Here is an 18,717-nt window from a genome sequence, read left to right as displayed (position 1 = left end):
TAGCAACTGTAGGGACAAATTAAAGAATTTAAAACAAGGGGCAACAGAAAGTGTACAATCTTTTGACTCCAGATTCCGACAACAGCTAAACGAATTAAATTATGCAGTCCAAAACGAAAACCGCACACCAACAGAACGACGCGTAGCTATAGATATTGAAGAACGCGAAGCACTTAAAACATATTTGCTCAACTTACGATACGAGATAGGACAGATGGTGGTATCTAGCGATCCAAAGAACCTGAACCTTGCCCAACGACTAGCAGCTGATAGAGAACAATGGTTACGAGAAGCAAATCGTGTTGCCAACCGCCCAAAGAATCAATCTCACAACATTACATTAGTATCCAAGCGAACTACTACCGATTCACAGCCACAAACTTCTGCTCAGCTACCTAGCCGACCATTAGACGACCGCATGAAACCGAAGTGTCCAAAGTGTTTACGAATTGGACACACAGCCGAAAAATGCTACTCTCGAAATTTTCCATTTGCCAGCCAAGGAAAGATTCCACCTCGAGTAAACCAAACAACGGAGAACCCAGAGGAAGCTTACATCGAGTTAACTGCACCACCACCGGAAGATTACTATCAATCGTACTGCAACGAAGAGACGGAGGAAGAGCCAGATTCCTCATCGATACCGGAGCAGGAATCAACCTTATAAAAGAAAAAGCCTCACTAAACGTCCAAACTTCTAACCCAAAAACCTTCCTAATGGGAAGTGACAAACATACCACTAACAAAATTTGCAACTTAACCATGCTCAAGAAAAATCATCAATTCTACGTAGTCCCTAACAACTTTCCCCTAATCGAAGATGGAATAATCGGACTCCCATTCCTTACAAAGTATCAGTACAGCGTCACTAACAATAAACTAACCTTGGACGAAATTATATTACCATTCCAGGAAACCGATAGCAAGATAAGACCAGGCGAAACTCTAATCTCAGCCCAATACATCGAAGGAAAGCCCACAACAGTATGTTTCATCAACACTGGTAAGCAAATCTGTCACATTACAAACGAAATAGAGAAACCCGATAAACTAAGCCAAATTAATAAATTCGCACAAATAATACGTACCAAACATATTGATCCAGAACTTCGAGAACCCCTTGAGAAAATCCTCATCAATTACTTAGACGTTTTTAATATGGAAACAGACTCATTACCATGTACCAACTTGACAGAACATACAATCACACTCAAGACAGACAAACCTATAAACATCAAATCTTATAGACAGCCCGAATGTCATAAAAAGGAAATCGAGACTCAAATCAACGACATGTTAGACAAACAAATCATAGAACCATCGGACAGTCCATATAACGCACCAATTTGGGTAGTTCCAAAAAAATTAGATGCATCAGGCAAACAAAAATGGAGAATCGTTATAGATTTTAGAAAATTAAACGAGCAAACAGACCAAGACGCGTATCCTTTACCAAATTCGGACGAAATACTCGAGCACTTAGGCAAAGCTAAATTTTTCTCGGCCCTAGACCTCTCGTCAGGATTTCACCAGATACCTATGGAGCAAAATTCCAAAAAATATACTGCATTCTCAACCCCACAAGGTCACTTCCACTATAATCGCATGCCCTTCGGCCTTAAAAACGCACCGGCGACGTTTCAACGTATGATGGATACCGCGCTACGGGGGTTAATAGGAAATAACTGTTTCGTATACCTGGATGACATTATAATATTCGGGAGCACCATCCAAGAACATAACCGAAATCTAGCCATTATACTAGACAGACTACAAAATTTAGGATTAAAAATACAACCGGACAAATGCGAATTTTTGAAACCGGAATTAGAATACTTAGGACACGTAGTAACAAAGGAAGGAGTAAAGCCTAATCCCAAAAAGATTCAAGCCGTGAAAGACTTTAAAACACCAAAGACCGCGACCCACATAAAGTCATTCTTAGGACTCGTTGGATACTATAGAAAATTTATACGTAATTTTTCTAAAATCGCAAAACCATTGACAGATCTCACAAAAAAGGACACTCCATTCTACTGGACCGATAGACAACAACTTGCATTTGACACACTAAAACAAAAACTCTGCGAAGCCCCTGTACTACAATATCCAGACTTTGACAAAACATTCACATTAACAACAGACGCAAGTAACGAAGGGTTAGGAGCAATACTCTCCCAAGACGGACATCCATGCTGTTATATATCCCGAACTTTGAACCCTCCTGAAAAGAATTATTCCACAACCGAGAAAGAGTTATTAGCAATAGTATGGTCAATCAAAAGACTAAGACAATACCTACTTGGTAGAAAATTTAAAATTCAAAGCGATCATCAAGCCTTGAAATGGTTAAAGAATGTTAAAGACCCCTCATCGAGACTCATGCGATGGCGTTTGAGACTCGAGGAGTACGATTATGAAATCGAATACAAAAAAGGAAAAGAAAATACAGCTGCAGATGCTCTATCCCGATTGTATCCTATCACTAATGAAGAAATCCAACCCAATGTAGAAAACCCGGACTATTATGACGAGTATATAGACTGGAAAATCAATATCACCCCAGCTCCGATAACCCAAAAACCTAACAGACCACACTTTAAACAAATTACAAAGACCGAACTGGGAGACTTTAACGAACAGCATTGGTTGCGTCAATTAACCAAACACTTTATTAAACACCGAACCGGACGCTTACAAATAGGAATAAACGACAATAGCTTCAGCACGTTAGAAAAGGTAAATATTCAACTCATGCTAAGGTTTCTAACAACTAGATTCCCTCAAATTAAATTAATATTTGGACAAGATCCGCCAGTAGACTACGATAACGAACAAAAACAAACGATACTACGCGAAAATCATAACGAATTAGTAGGACACTTAGGTATACACCGCACCGTGAAACGAATACAAGAGCACCATCACTGGACAAACCTAGAACAAGACGTTACAGAATTCATACAAAACTGCGAAACCTGCCAACGAGAAAAGCTAAATCGTATCAGGGCCAAGGAACAACCTATGATAACTGACACACCGCTTAATCCTAATGACAAAATCGCAATGGACATATTCGGACCTCTCACCAAAACCAAACGGGGCAATCAGTTTATCCTGTCTATCCAAGATCAATTAACCAAATATCTCATTCTCATACCCTTAAAAGACCAAACAGCCAACTCAATCATTAACGAACTTTTGGATCACTATGTGTACATATTTTCCGCACGAAAAAGTATTCTGACGGACATGGGACGAAATTTCGTATGTAAATTGATGGACACATTTGAAAGGGCTTTCAAAATCCGACACATAAAAACCACTTCTTTCCATCCACAATCTAACGGATCCCTTGAACGAACGCATGCCGTAGTAAAGGACCTTATTCGAACTTGTACGACCGACCGACAGAACGACTGGGATGAAAACTTAAAATTAATATGCATGGGATATAATAATTCAGTACACGAGACGACCGGACATACCCCATTCGAACTAACATTTGGACGACAAGCTAACATGCCATCCTCAATATCAACCACTCCTAGCCTAACCAGAGAACAATTGTTTAACCTCTGGAAAAATCGACACAACGCCTATATAGCTAAAGCAAGACGAGTTACCGAATCTAACAAAAAGCGATACCAGAGGGATCAAATGCGAAAAATTATTAAAACACAGACGATATTCCGAGTAAAAGATAAAGTATGGGTACATAACGATCACAAAACTAACAAGCTAGACCACGAATGGCTAGGACCTGCAGAAATCCTCTCATCCAATCCACCCACCTATCTTATCGAATATTCCAACGGTCACACGCAAAGAATCCACGGTAACAGGCTAAAACCCTACCTTTCAGGAAGAAGACCATAATATGGATCATCATAACACTCGAGTACATTAGAAGCGATCTAGAAGTAAAACCATTGAATTACGCCAACATATTCCTGGAACACATTGACAATTGCTATCTGTGCAACGAACAAATAGATATCACCCTTATAGTAGGCCTTAACGATCCAATTGACCAAGTTAATAGATTACAACGCGTAATAGATTTAATAGACCGTCAATGTAAACCACCTTGCGCTTACATACCAGAAATAAGCAGCCTAAAATTTAAGTACAGAAATCTTCAAAACCTGACTCGGCAACTCAAATTATTATTGCGTTATAAAAGCAAACGCGGATTGCTCAATGTCATAGGCTCAGTATCCAAAACTTTATTCGGAACTCTCGACGAAAACGATTTAGAACTCATTAACAAGAACATCGATACATTATTTGATTCCAACAATAAAATAAAAACAATTCTTAGTAACCAAACCGCACTCATCAAACGCGTGCTAGACAATACCAAAACAAATCAACTTGAAAACTTAGCCAACGATATACACAAGATTGAAAACCACAATGAAAAAAACGAAATATTAGTCTCCCTATTAATTCAAACCGAATCTACCATATCAGAACTCCATATAAACATCGACGAAATTTTTAACACTGTTATGTTAGGGAAACAAGGAATCATAAACCCACAAGTTATAGAACCCGAATAATTCTTAAAAACACTTGACCAAATAACGAGACAAAACTTTATGACTAACCATATCGAACCTTCAGTTCAAAACTTTCAACTAATTATAGATCTAAGCAAACTAAAGGTATGGATAAGAGATAACAAACTTATATATACAATAACTGTGCCGCTTTTGGAAAACGATGAATGGAAAATAACTAAAATTTACCCGATGCCTTCCAAACAAAACTCTGTATTCATTGCGCCTGTAATAGAAACGGATTTTTGCCTCTAACCGACTCAGAACAATACACCTTTGTCGATAGTCACTACTTAAACAAATATTGTAAACGAACGGCAATCATCCACATTTGTAAAAGAACTCAACCGAGTCACAATAGAATCAGTTCACCTGAATGCAGATCAGAATTAATTACTAATCGACAGACGGTCAAAACTTGCCCGACTGCTGTCTTCAAGCTGGAAGAATTGACGTTCGTACCTTTGCAGACGGAAAACCATTATATTATTATTCCTGCGAAAAATGTACAAATCGACGTGTTATGTAAGACACATAAAATCCTAGAAATTAGACAACCAAGCTTAATTAGCAGTAAAACCGGGTGCATAATCACATACGATCATAATATTATGAAAATAGGAGGATCACATAAAAATATCTCTTACGAAACCAAATTTAAGAATAGCATATACAGCTTCGAAGAAACAGATGTTCCAATATTAGAGAAAATATTAGAAACAGCTCCAAAAGTAACTCACAATTTTAACCAATATAAAGCCAACCTCGACACATTACAAACACAAATCAGTACCCTGCAATTTGAGCGACGCATAAATTCATTGAAGGAATATGGCATATCCACACTACAAATATTAGGAATCATAGCCCTAGGACTAGGAACAATATATGTAATGTACAAATGTAAACTTTTCGAATGTCTACGCCGATCATTTCCTAAAAATGTACGTATCAAAATACTCTGCCCTACCGCTCGCGTAAACAGGATCGATCAAACATCAACAGTACCAAGGACGGTCACCTTCCAAAATATCACCGAAGACGAAGATGAGGGGATCATTCAACTTAGAAGCCCCACCAGAGCCTTACGCTTTAGCGGAGCAAAGCGAAGCTAAGGAGGGGGGAATGTCCCGGTGGTCGTGAGAACGCAACGAAAGGATGGTTATGCCTCACATACCTTGGTCAGCAATATGATGGCTAAGCAGTAATAGAAACCCTATGTGACCGGCATCCAGCGATAGCCCCTCCACAGGAGCCGGGTCCTTGATATAAAAAAGTACCTCTCGAGTCGTTGTAAGAACATTCTTTTCTGTGCTGTTTGACCATTCTGTATTGTTACTCTGTCAGTGTTCAATAAATTTTCTAATAACAATCAAAATTTAAGTACGAATTTCTCACCTTGCGTGCGGAACGTGAAATTACCCCGAATCGACGTGACACGGCCTTAGTGTGTTGAGAGAATGAAGAACGAATCGTGTTGATGGAAGTTTGTATGGAATGTAGTAACTTGTGGATTCTTAGAGTAAGGACAAGTGATTGCTGGTAGAGTTTAAAGTTTAAGGTATTTTAATGAGTGATATTCGATAACAAAAGGACAGACTACGATATCTTCGCACGCCGACTCACACTCCGTGTCCGCTCAACTCGCACTCTGCTTCTCGACTGACTCTCTCTGGCCGTTGTCCCATTCTATTGCCCTTTTCCTAGGCCCACCGCACACGTGTTCTGCAGACGCTCGTGGCCAGGGTCACGTAGGTCTTTTCCACGAAACTATGCACTTGAAAAGACCGATGACACATTGATGGGCCCGACGGCGCCTCGGCTCTCGCGACACTGTTCATAGTTCGTCCGATATTTCCCAGGCCTTTCGTCCACGATACTACAGGAATATACTGATTGCTTTTAACATTCATTAGTTCCAGTTATTACCGATATTTTTGTCATTTAGTTAGGGTTTTCCCTTTAGATTACGTTGTGATAGAGAACTGTTATTTGTGTATTCCTACAGAAACATACGAACTATATAAACTGTTGACACGATGTTGTGCTTTTGTATTATAGAGATAATAATAAAACCATCAAACAATCATTAATTATGTTTTTTATTATATTAATTAAGAATTGAAGATTACCTGCTTGGTGATCTTGATAATATCGTATTTTACAAATGTTGAACAAAAAAAAATGTATGATTATTTTATTCTGTTAGGGAAGTGATACATTTACACTGTACATGAGAGTGTGTGTGTAAGGGTTAGAGGGCGTCAAGGACTCAGTGGAGACAAAAGACTGTTGCCAGATGTTAGAAGAATCTAGGCTAGTCGGTTGGCAACCAGCGTGCGTGCAAGACGTTCTTAGAGAGGAATATAGGTGTATAACTGTTGTATGGGAAATATAGTCAATAATTTGTATTCCCAAATCCTCGAATTTCCTTACATATTCAATACGTTATGAGGGTTGCTTTAAAAAAAATACGAGTTACATATTTCTTTGAAAAAAGCATGATTTTTATCGATACAATAATGTTCTTCTGTTATCGCTTTAAAGTTGAGTACTTCGTTGATTACACGAGAGAACTCGCCTACAGCAAACAAGATACGACCGTGTGTAAAGTAATTAATCTGTTTGCTCGTTACTAGCTACACATAAGGCTTGCGTAAAAAAAAATATGCATTTCAGTTCAGGCGGAGAATTATGTAGGAAGTCATTTTGTCGATCAATAACTTAGTTAATAAAAGATCAAATTTTCATGTACATAAATGTACGTAACGTTCAAGTATAAATCATTACATACAATTTTTGTATAATTCGATATCTTGGTCACTTACATCTTACAAATGATATATAGATAATATTTATGACATACATTGGAGCTATCTTTTAGTTAACGCCATTTTTTCTTGTTTTCTCTGTACTTTTACTATTCTTCCAAAAATATCAAAGGATCGATGACTTCAAATTAAACTAGAATTGCTTCGGTATATTGTCAATCAATGGCTATTTGTATTCACATCTATATCAAAGGAAAACCGATTGCAAAATTAATTACCCTTGCAATTCCGCAATCTGAAACTATGTGTGATCGACCTTGAAGATGACAAATCTCAATGTTTGAAGTAGTACAAAAGGATGATAATTTAATTTCGCTTTATCAAACTGTACAAAATTTGTATACACATACAGAAAAAAAAACGGAGTTCAAACATTAATCAACATGAATTATCGGTTATTATTGCTGAGTAATTATTAGGATTAGAGCTTTGGAGTATCGATCGTATCGAGTTTTAACTATCGGTTTCCGCAATTTATTGTTTTTCTAAATTATGTCTGAATGGTATCAGTTTTTGAATATTTCATAGTTTACACTCCAACATACTGACGTAAGCTATCGAAAATAATTGTAAATTATGCAATATCATTTTTTTTATATTTCATAATCTAAATTTCAATCTATTTTTTGTATTTAACATCCCTTTTTTTATTGTTCGTGTTCCGTCTTGTACGTTCTTCAAAAAATCTTAATTTTTTTTTAGATAAAATCTTGTGTGAATTTACAAAAAATACGATTCTTCGTTTAATTTTTTTCCCTTATTGTCTTTACATATTTGGAGTTTAAACGCGTTTTAAGTACGTTCTTTTTTTTTAATATGATTACGTAGAATTCTTATTCTGAATAAATTATTTGTTTCCGCTTCATAACTGTTTCTAAATTACAGTGCATTTAATCTTGAAATGCACAGTAACATTTTATACTTTTTACGTTCTAAGGAATTTTCAGGATCGGTTAAAAATTAAATTACAGTAATGGTAATACTCAATATTAATGTCAGACGTGGATACTTCACTGTTTTGTATAATAATTTGTTATCTTGGCATCGATCAAGGTATTTAATATACAAAGCGTACAGATTAATAAGAATTTTAATTAATCCTTCTTCTATAGTATTCACCGTTCTTTTCGAGCACGTACCATTTCAAATAGACTTTCGAATAGATTTCAAAGATTTGTCTGTTCAAATAAAACGCGATCTTTTTTATTTCCCTATCAGTCGTCCCGTTACTGTTCCGTTGTTTCCAACAGATTGCAGATTCGTTTAAAAAACATTTGTAACGAAAAACAAACCCACTCGCAGAAATGTTATTCAATATCGCATTTATAACTTTCATAGACATCCTCCTCTCATTGCTATCATTGTAAACAGATTGAAACTTCGTTTGCAAACACTCGCGATTAAAAAAAAAAAAAAAGAAGAATTAATCTTAAACAATTTTATCTTGTGTTTCATTTATAATTTTCATAATTGTCTTCCCGACGTTGTATCATTTTAAATGGCTTTTTTCTATCCATCTATGTTGCAGTGAGATCAACGGTCCTAATTACTAAATTGCACGATGTGTTCATACAAATTCACTTTTTATGAACGCGATGAAACGAAATGAAACCTAAGTAGAGATTTGTTTTCTCATCAAGTATAACGAGTTTTATACTTTGGATAGATTGCCTCGTTGTGAGAAGGTCTTAATCGTTTATAATTGCGATTAAGTAATTGCAATAAGTCATATTTTTAAGAAACGTTCTCACATGCTGTCACACACTCTAATTAGAAAAGGATCATGAAACATTCGGTTTATCATATTATTTGTTTGTAAATCTTCCTGCTTCCGGAAACTTTTTTAAATATGAAAATATTTATATACAAAATTAAATATTTTTTTCAATATCAACACTTCTTGCGTTTATGCTGTCCTAGTCAGAATTATATTATTTCGTGTATCCTGTTGCTTTTTATATGATAGTCCTCCCGTTGGCCGCGGATTCGTTATCAAGCCTGAGGCCCTCGTCACTAGTGTAACTATCGACAATAAAGGTACCCCACGCGCGACCGGACGATGGAGAACTTCAACGCAGAACCGCTACCTCCCGCGAGCCCTCCCCGGGAGGGCGCCTCGAGCTCGGACTCGGAGATTCAGATTCGACATATATATTATTATATATATTATATATACTATTATATCTATATAATATATGTATTTATATCTAAAAATATACGTACAAATATATCTATTTAAAAAAATAAAGTTGACCGTCATATATCGCCAATAATATCGCGTGCGTATAAAGAAACTAATTACATTTAATTCCTTTTTTACATTTATTTACTTTTTATTATTATTTTTTTCACAACTAATTACATTTAATTATTACATTTACATACATTTAACTATTATTACATACATTTACATACATTTAATTATTATTTTTTTCATAATTATATCTCGTTTGAAATATTTTTCGACATAATTAATTGTTTCAAAAACACATATTCCAGCCTTCTAAATGATTTATTTTGCGTATTATACGAATTATTCCATCTATAAATAAATTGTTCTCTCTACGCACAAACACGCACACAGTCTGTTAATTACACGAGTTAATTGTAACATTTTTCTCGATAAGTTGACAGAGCAAGGAAAATGAGCGACGAACATACCTACAAACTAATCTACTTCAATGCCCGTGGTTGTGCCGAACATATACGGTACATATTTGCATATACTGGCATCGAGTATACCGACGAGAGGATCCCCGAAGAACTCTGGCCTGAATACAAGGATTGTAAGCGTGAAGAATCGATTTTTACTTTCATCGTTCAACTCTCAGGTATCTACCATTTACTCAAACTTTTCTGTATATAAAACTTTCGTTTCACGTGCAGGCTAAACTTACTTAAAGTAAAATTTCATACGGAATGAAGACGAACTTTTCATTAAGTTTTGCTTCCGTAATATCGTGTTTATCGAATACCAACTTAATTCACTTACGATTCTCGAATTTTTGTGTTGCAATCTTTATTGTTTTCAATGAATCGAAGCATTTCGAATATTTTGAGAAAACCGTAAATAGGTGACTTAAAATAGGAATACAAAAATACTTCTACGTTTCTCGTTAATTTAAAAACTTTTTAGGACTTGTCGGAAAAAAAGGATAAAAAATTGAAATCAGTTCGGAAATGAACAAGAACATAGCTAAAAAGTCGAAAGAACAAAGCAGACATAAAATTCGATCTTCTGTTGCGACATTTCTATCGTAAATGGTATAATAAAAGTTTTACGCAGCATAGTCTTCGATATAATCTTATATGTCGCTTGCAAATAGAGAAACAAAAAATCAACGTAAGTCTGTAAATCAATCCTGTCGGTGTAAAACACAAAATTACGTTCGCAATAGACATTCGATTTATATTCCTTGCATTTCAATTTTCATTACAAGAACCGTGTACATTTTCTAATATTTTTTCCGTGTCTGGTATTATCTTTTATCCTTGATTTTAAAAACTTTATGTTCTTCCCAACAGTCAAAAACACGCGATACCCTGTCCATCGTAATCGTAAGAAAAGAAAAAAAGGAGAAAGAAGACATTTCTGTATTTCTTTACTAGGCCATGTTGATTAAAACCGAAATGATTTCGATTCATCTATTCACAAGAACGCAACGGCCTCGGAAGCTGTGTTGTGATTTCCTATCGATCGTTTCCCTCTACACAGTGTTCATATGAGCCATGTTTGTTCTTAGCAATGCCTTATAAAAAGCTGCCTGTGCTGGAGATAGACGGGAAACCGGTAGCGCAGAGTAACGCTGTGGCGCGATACTTCGCGAGGAAGTACGATCTAATGGGAAAGAACGAATGGGATGCGATGATATGCGACGTGCTCGTCGATACTCTTGGAGATTTGAAGCAAGGTGAGTAACTGATGAGATGACTTTGCATTTGTCTCACCACAGAGACAGACGTTCAAGAATTCATTGTGAAAAGACGAGTACAAACAAGATACGTATGTCTTTCCGTTAAGCGAATGTTACAGTTTGTTTGCAAAAGTCAGTTTTTAGATTATAGAATCGTAGATAGAATTTAGAGGATAGAAACTTTTAGTAGTCACTTTTAGTTTAGTAAATTCTTATCGACAATAAGCAGACTACGTTATGATACAACGATTCCAACTGAAGATTTCTATCGACATCACGAATTCGATGGCTTCCAAAAATCGTGTTCTTACACCGCCAACGTAACGTCACGCCAGTCGAATCGAAAAATTATTACTAGACAGAGAAGGTGAACAATAAACGAGGTAAATAGGCTACCGATTGAATAATATCATAACGATCGTATCTCTGGTTTTTGCTTGTCTTTTATATTTGTTTCAAATGTATAAAATATAATCGTATCGATATCGTCCACGATTAAAGCCATCCATCCGCCATCGACGAGGAACGAACGATTATATTTTATCATTTATGCGAATCCTTCTCTTCTCTTCTTTCTCTATTTACGCCCCTCGCCTTGCTTCGTACCGCCGATGATTCACAATTCGATGCACCTGAACAGCTGGAACGTCGCAGATTTTTCCGTACGATAACAAACGTGTTTTTGATGGCCTGCTTTAAACCGTGACGATCGCCATGACGTGCATCAATTGTCGAATGATGTAGTGCGACGATACTCCTACGCAACTTTTTTTTACGCTGTTTTTTCCTCTATTTTTTCTTCCTGTGTGTTATCACATGATCATGAGATACCTGTATAGAAGATGCAAAGAGTCTGTGAAGAATTTACAGATATTTAAGATTATCATAATGTTTAAGCAAAAGCTAAGACGCAAAATATTGCTCAAGATGTAATTATGTAATATTTACTCAATTTCTAGAAGACTGTTTATATCTTGTTGTTATTCTTGATATGGAGATAAATATAGTATACTTTATTAAGACCTAGATAAAAGACTTTTTTCTCGTTTCTCTTCTCTTACTTAATCACTAAGAGTTATATAACGTTTATTCGATAATTCTGCTTCTCCTGACCTTTCCACAAATGGTTGTTTATATCTCGACATTCTTGGTACTTTTAATCAAATTTTAATAACAGTACTTTACTCGTCAGAAGTAAATAAAAAAGCTCTAAGTAGAAGCAAGGATTTACTTACCTTTCCTTTCTCGAATCTCAGTTAGCAATGTTGTTCCTCTTGAAAGATTTTCCAAGTTTCCAAGACAATTTCCACGCTGGTAACATTGTATATATTTCAAGTATCGTGAACCACAGGAACTTGTTGAGGCAATATTGAAGAAAGCAAAGAGAATGAAGAAATTGTAGGAACTATGAGAGGCTACTCCTTCTTTCACAACTTATTTTCTCTTCGTTTGGGGGGAAAAACACAAATGAACGTAACGGTTGGTTTCAGCTATCTGCTACTATCGCATGGAGGAGAATCCTGAAAAGAAGGAAGCGAGGAAGAATCAACTTTTGAACGAAACAATACCATTTTACTTGACTAAATTCGACCAGATTATTGGCGAAAATGAAGGATATATCATTCCTTCTACCGTAAGATTTTTTATCCAAATTTAATGTTAAAATTTTTAGTCTTTGTGCAAACTGGGCCATGTTGTCCATAAAAAATTATTGAAACTTTGTTGCGACAAGACAGCTTTAATTGTTGAGAGCAGAGTGTATCTTTAAAATTCATTCCTGTTAGTTTATGTACAAATGAATTTGCCAAGATTTTCAGCTTTTAGATAATTATTCATGTATCTTCCTCATCAAGTTTGATAGAAATTATTACTATCGTAATCAAAGCAAAGATTAAGATATGTAAAATCATTTCTCTGGATATGACACTCTTGTTTAATGAGTGATAAATGATACCATTCGAAATATCATATTTATATAATATATAATGATACTTATAAGTGTAATCACTTAAGTACAGATATCTGAATTTTTCTCACTGTCACTGACATAGATACGTATTATCGTTCCTTAGATTACTTGACCAGTTTATTTCTTTCATCACTGTGTTATTATATAATAATAATAAATAGTCACATTAAATTAATTTAGTATGATTATGTTGTTTAATAATACGTGTTTCATTGCAAAATATTTAGTTAAAATGTGTATCGAATCGTTGTAATTCCAAAGATGTCAATTGATGTAATGTAATAATAAAGTATAAAGTATAATAAAGTATAAAGTATAATTTCGTCTGTGGTATAATCTTTCTATTCCATTTTGTTACGTCGCACCGCGAGCAATATGGCAACCAGATGTCACCGGATGCTCGCAGCGTATCCTCCATAGTTTCAAGTACCTTCCATAAATCTCATAGATTTCCTAGAAAAGGTCCTTCAAACCAAACAAACGTCTGTTTCCGAAGAATTTCTAAAGACTATTGTCTACCCCGACTGGACAAGGGAAAGTTAGTTTTTCTCACGTATGCTGCAACTTTCCTCCCACTAACCACTTTCTCTCGAGGGCGGTTAAGACCCTTCGTTAACCAATTAACAACGAAGCCACTTCCTTCACTCTCCTAACTAAAATCGTCACCAACAAATCCGATGGTCCCGTGCGCTAGACACACCCATCCTTAGCTTTCCTCCGAGACAGCATCGTCTCCCAAGACAGTTCTGATTTCACATCCTTCGAACGGTCAATATCCTTCCACCGGGTAGGACACACCCACAGATCAGTCACTCATTCATCTCGTACATATTCTCAACGCGAGAATTGATTGTAATTTCAACAAATAAATAAAAAAAAAAATCTCGTACATACGCACCAGCGTAACTGCCTTCGTTATAAGTTGTTGGAATAAACGGTGAAATATAACTTACTATACTGTGTCATATTCATTTAACCACCTCTTATCTTAACCGAAACAGGGGAACGACTACTTCGCGGCGTCGATTCACCGAATCGTAGCGAGAATTTACGCCTCTCGCTACTGCGACTGCGTCTCTCCGCGAACGGTCGTAACACATTGATCGACAGAAGTACTAAACTCTAATAACATAAATTTATATATTTTCTATTTCCCAGCCACCAGTTTTATAGATTTTTCTATCTTCTGTACTACTTTTATCCCTTTTATTTTTTCTTACATGAGATTATTGTAAATTTAATATCATTTGTTCGCAATATTTGTTATTTATCTTTCATTGAATTTGAAATTTCGCGCTTCAATGTTGTGTGTTGTTCGACGTTTTATCGAACGATGTTTATCGAACTAGTTTATGAATACATACATAATCATTAAAGAATCTATAAACCTTACTAGTTTGTTTTTACTAAGTTTTGTTACAGAAAACATGTTCTCATAAATTTTCAACTTTAATTTATGGAAATTTATTAACCTTAAACTATAAAATCATTCAATGAGTCTTTCCGGATGTTTTTATGTAGTCATAATTTCACATATCAGCACAGCTCCACCAATAGGATAAGAGTTACGTGGAAGCAACAGGGGGGAAGAAGAACATATAGAGATCTAAAGGTTATTTTTGTCTCATTCAAGTTTCTGTTAACCGGCTTGGAAATTTCCTGCGCTTGTTTCGACTTTGAAGTCTTAAAAAAAAAATTGTAAGTAAATAGTATATATATAGTATATATATCCTGAGTCAAAGTTTCTCTTTATAAATAATAAACCGTTTAAAAACTATATTTTGTATGTTTTTTCCTTATTCATAATTAAATAATAAATATGAAATACTTCTACAGAAAGCCGACATCCTTCAATTAACCGAACAGCAGATGATTTAAAAATTAGTAGTTGAAAGAAATAAATGTTATTACATGTTCATAATTGATCGATAAATTTAAATATACAATTAGAAAATGTTTCTTCTTTATTGATAACTAAATAATACAGATAAGATACAAGATACTTGTACGAAAAGTCGGCGCGTCGTACAATTAACGGAACAGCAGAGGATTTGAAAATTAGTAGTTGAAAGAAATAAATGTTATCATATGTTCATAATTGATCGATAAATTTAAGTATGCAATTAGAAAATGTTTCTTATGTTTGGAGGAATATATAATCAGTGCTGAATGTTTTGTAGTTACGAAAGTTGTATACAAACATACATTGTACATACGACTAGTAATGGTACTAAATTACTGTTAGAAGGTCTTGGGTGTATAGAACCATATGGTTAAATTAATACTAGAGATAACGAATCGCGCGAATGTAATTAATATTTTGAAATGCGTTGTTTGCATTAATTGATAGTTTTCTTATAAACTTTTTTATAAACAATTTCATTGCTATAGAAAAAAGATAAATGCCGGTAATATGTCTATCCTACTTAAATAGAAAGTGCAATATTTTGTTATAATATTTGGCGCAAGTTTATACATTATTACATCCAAAAATAATATTTTTTTTATATCTAAGCTATATTAAAATATAAAGATACAATTAGCTATGCGAGTAGTTAGTAGTTGATGCTTTTTACTTAAATTGTCTTATACTTCATAATTTGTAATAATATAATTCTTGTCATCAATGATTCTTCGTTTTTACTTTGTATATACTATACTTCCAGGAAGATGCCGCTCTATAAATTGACTTACTTCCCAGTTACGGCATTGGCAGAACCAATCCGTTCTTCTTCAGCTATGCTAGTATTCCATTTGAAGATGAACGTATCAAAAAGGACGTCTGGCCAGAAATAAAGCCCTGTAAGCTTAAAATTTAAAGAAGTTCTGTTTCTTAAATCTCATCTTTCCTAATTTAACTAAAGTAGCTAAATAAAGTAGAACACAATTATGCAGAGTATAACAGAGATTATTGTTTACTCTCCATTTCTCTATAAGATATGTGGGAGAACAATAGGTATTGTTAAGGAGACAATGCCCTTCGTTTGCTGATAAATTATCAATAAATTAAATTATATCTTTCCAAAACAGATAACAGGAAGCTAGATATTTAAGAAGCATCATAATCTGTTTGTTCGATAGAATCTTTGATTCTATTAGTTGTATGGTTTTAGTGACTCCTTATGGCCTGCTTCCTATGCTCGTAGCTGATAGAAGGAAGGTTGCTCAGTCTACAGCTATTTGCCGTTACTTAGCCAAACAATATGACTTAGCTGGAAAGACTGACTGGGCAAATCTTCATATTGATGCCACTGTTGATACTATTCATGATATTCGTCATAGTGAGTATCCAGTGCTGTTTTGCATAAATCTTATGAGAATCTTGATAACAGATAGTACATATCTGTTCAGGTATTTATTAGTTGAAATCCGATTTAATATTTGATTTAATCGAACGATACACGTATGTCAACAATACAAGACAAAGGATTAAAAAGGATTGTAATTCTATCTTCAGTATTTAACTGAAAACAAATTTTCAGAAATTGCCGCCTTCCACTATGAGGAGGACGAGAAGGTCAAAGCTGCAAAACGCAAGGCTGCTGAACAGACGCTGCCGTTCATTTTAGAACGTTTGGACCAGCAAGTGAAGGAAAATGACGGCTACTTCTACGATGGTACTCTCTCTTGGGCTGATTTAACATTCGTTGCTCTGCTCGATTATTTGAACTTTATGTACAAGTCTGATCTGATCGAGAATTACGAGAATCTGAAGCTGCTGGAGAAAAAGGTCCTCCTTCTACCCAAGATCAAAAACTGGATTGAGAGACGCCCAATTAGCGAATTCTAAACTTCACGATTGCTTATGGTTTTATAAGCGTTTAAAGATTGCTGTTGTCACGGTGGTCGTGAGAACGCAACGAAAGGATGGTTATGCCTCACATACCTTGGTCAGCAAAATGATGGCTAAGCAGTAATAGAAACCCTATGTGACCGGCATCCAGCGATAGCCCCTCCACAGGAGCCGGGTCCTTGATATAAAAAAGTACCTCTCGAGTCGTTGTAAGAACATTCTTTTCTGTGCTGTTTGACCATTCTGTATTGTTACTCTGTCAGTGTTCAATAAATTTTCTAATAACAATCAAAATTTAAGTACGAATTTCTCACCTTGCGTGCGGAACGTGAAATTACCCCGAATCGACGTGAAAAAATTGGCGATCCTGCCAGGATCCATTCATCGCATCAAGAGGAAACTTCAACGGGAACTCTACGGATTCTACAGCGAAGGACCACGGTCACCTCCATGATCAAAAGAAGGATCTGCAAAGAATCTCGGTAAGCTGGCTTTCGTACATTATCGAAACCGTAAGCCTGAAATACGTTCTGAAGATAGTGACTCTTCTTCCGCCGAAAGTGTCATATTTCTCAGCATGAACCCAACTGACAAGAGTACCGCTAAACAAAACGAACTAATCGCTACCCTGATTGAACAATTTGAAAGCCTAACTCACGAGTTTAGAAGCTTTAGAAACAGCACCGATCAAAACATTAAAAACATAAAAGAATTTGCGGAAACTAGCGATAGAAATCGCTCTAAAGAAATACGCGATCTTGCAAAAACCATGGAAATAAAATACGACACCGAGACTGACCAGTCGCAAATAAACGCCCATTTAGAAACCGCTGCTGATAACGTAACGGATGACGAAACTGACGGACCGAACACGTCACAAAGACCACGAGCCGCATCTAGCCGCGCCGCGATTAAACCAATAAACAACTACAACGAAGATCGAGGGCTCGAGGCAGATAAGGCCATACGAACTGTCGAGACACTACGTGGTCAAGATGACGTAGGCGTTGAAGATTTCATCTTATCGGTCCGCAAAGCAAGAGCTAGGTGCAAGGCAAGTGACAGAGAGCTATTATTAGATCTCATACTGATCGAAAAGATTACCGACAACGCGAAACGAAACATACGATATCTAAAAATCAACTCGTTCGAAGACTTATATTCATGCTTAAGACAACACGTATTAACACCAACAACTATTAGCAACTGTAGGGACAAATTAAAGAATTTAAAACAAGGGGCAACAGAAAGTGTACAATCTTTTGACTCCAGATTCCGACAACAGCTAAACGAATTAAATTATGCAGTCCAAAACGAAAACCGCACACCAACAGAACGACGCGTAGCTATAGATATTGAAGAACGCGAAGCACTTAAAACATATTTGCTCAACTTACGATACGAGATAGGACAGATGGTGGTATCTAGCGATCCAAAGAACCTGAACCTTGCCCAACGACTAGCAGCTGATAGAGAACAATGGTTACGAGAAGCAAATCGTGTTGCCAACCGCCCAAAGAATCAATCTCACAACATTACATTAGTATCCAAGCGAACTACTACCGATTCACAGCCACAAACTTCTGCTCAGCTACCTAGCCGACCATTAGACGACCGCATGAAACCGAAGTGTCCAAAGTGTTTA

General features: G+C 35.8%; 1 pseudogene; it reads left to right on the top strand.

Moving 5' to 3' along the window:
• Positions 1-15,949: 15,949 nt before the first annotated feature.
• On the top strand, positions 15,950-17,209 carry LOC143304398 (glutathione S-transferase-like; annotated as a pseudogene).
• Positions 17,210-18,717: the final 1,508 nt, after the last annotated feature.

Source organism: Bombus vancouverensis, unplaced genomic scaffold, assembly GCF_051014615.1.
Source record: "Bombus vancouverensis nearcticus unplaced genomic scaffold, iyBomVanc1_principal scaffold0033, whole genome shotgun sequence".
Taxonomy (NCBI): Eukaryota; Metazoa; Arthropoda; class Insecta; order Hymenoptera; family Apidae; genus Bombus; species Bombus vancouverensis.
The sequence above is the reverse complement of the archived record's forward strand: the minus strand, read 5'-3'. Positions and strand labels throughout refer to the sequence as shown.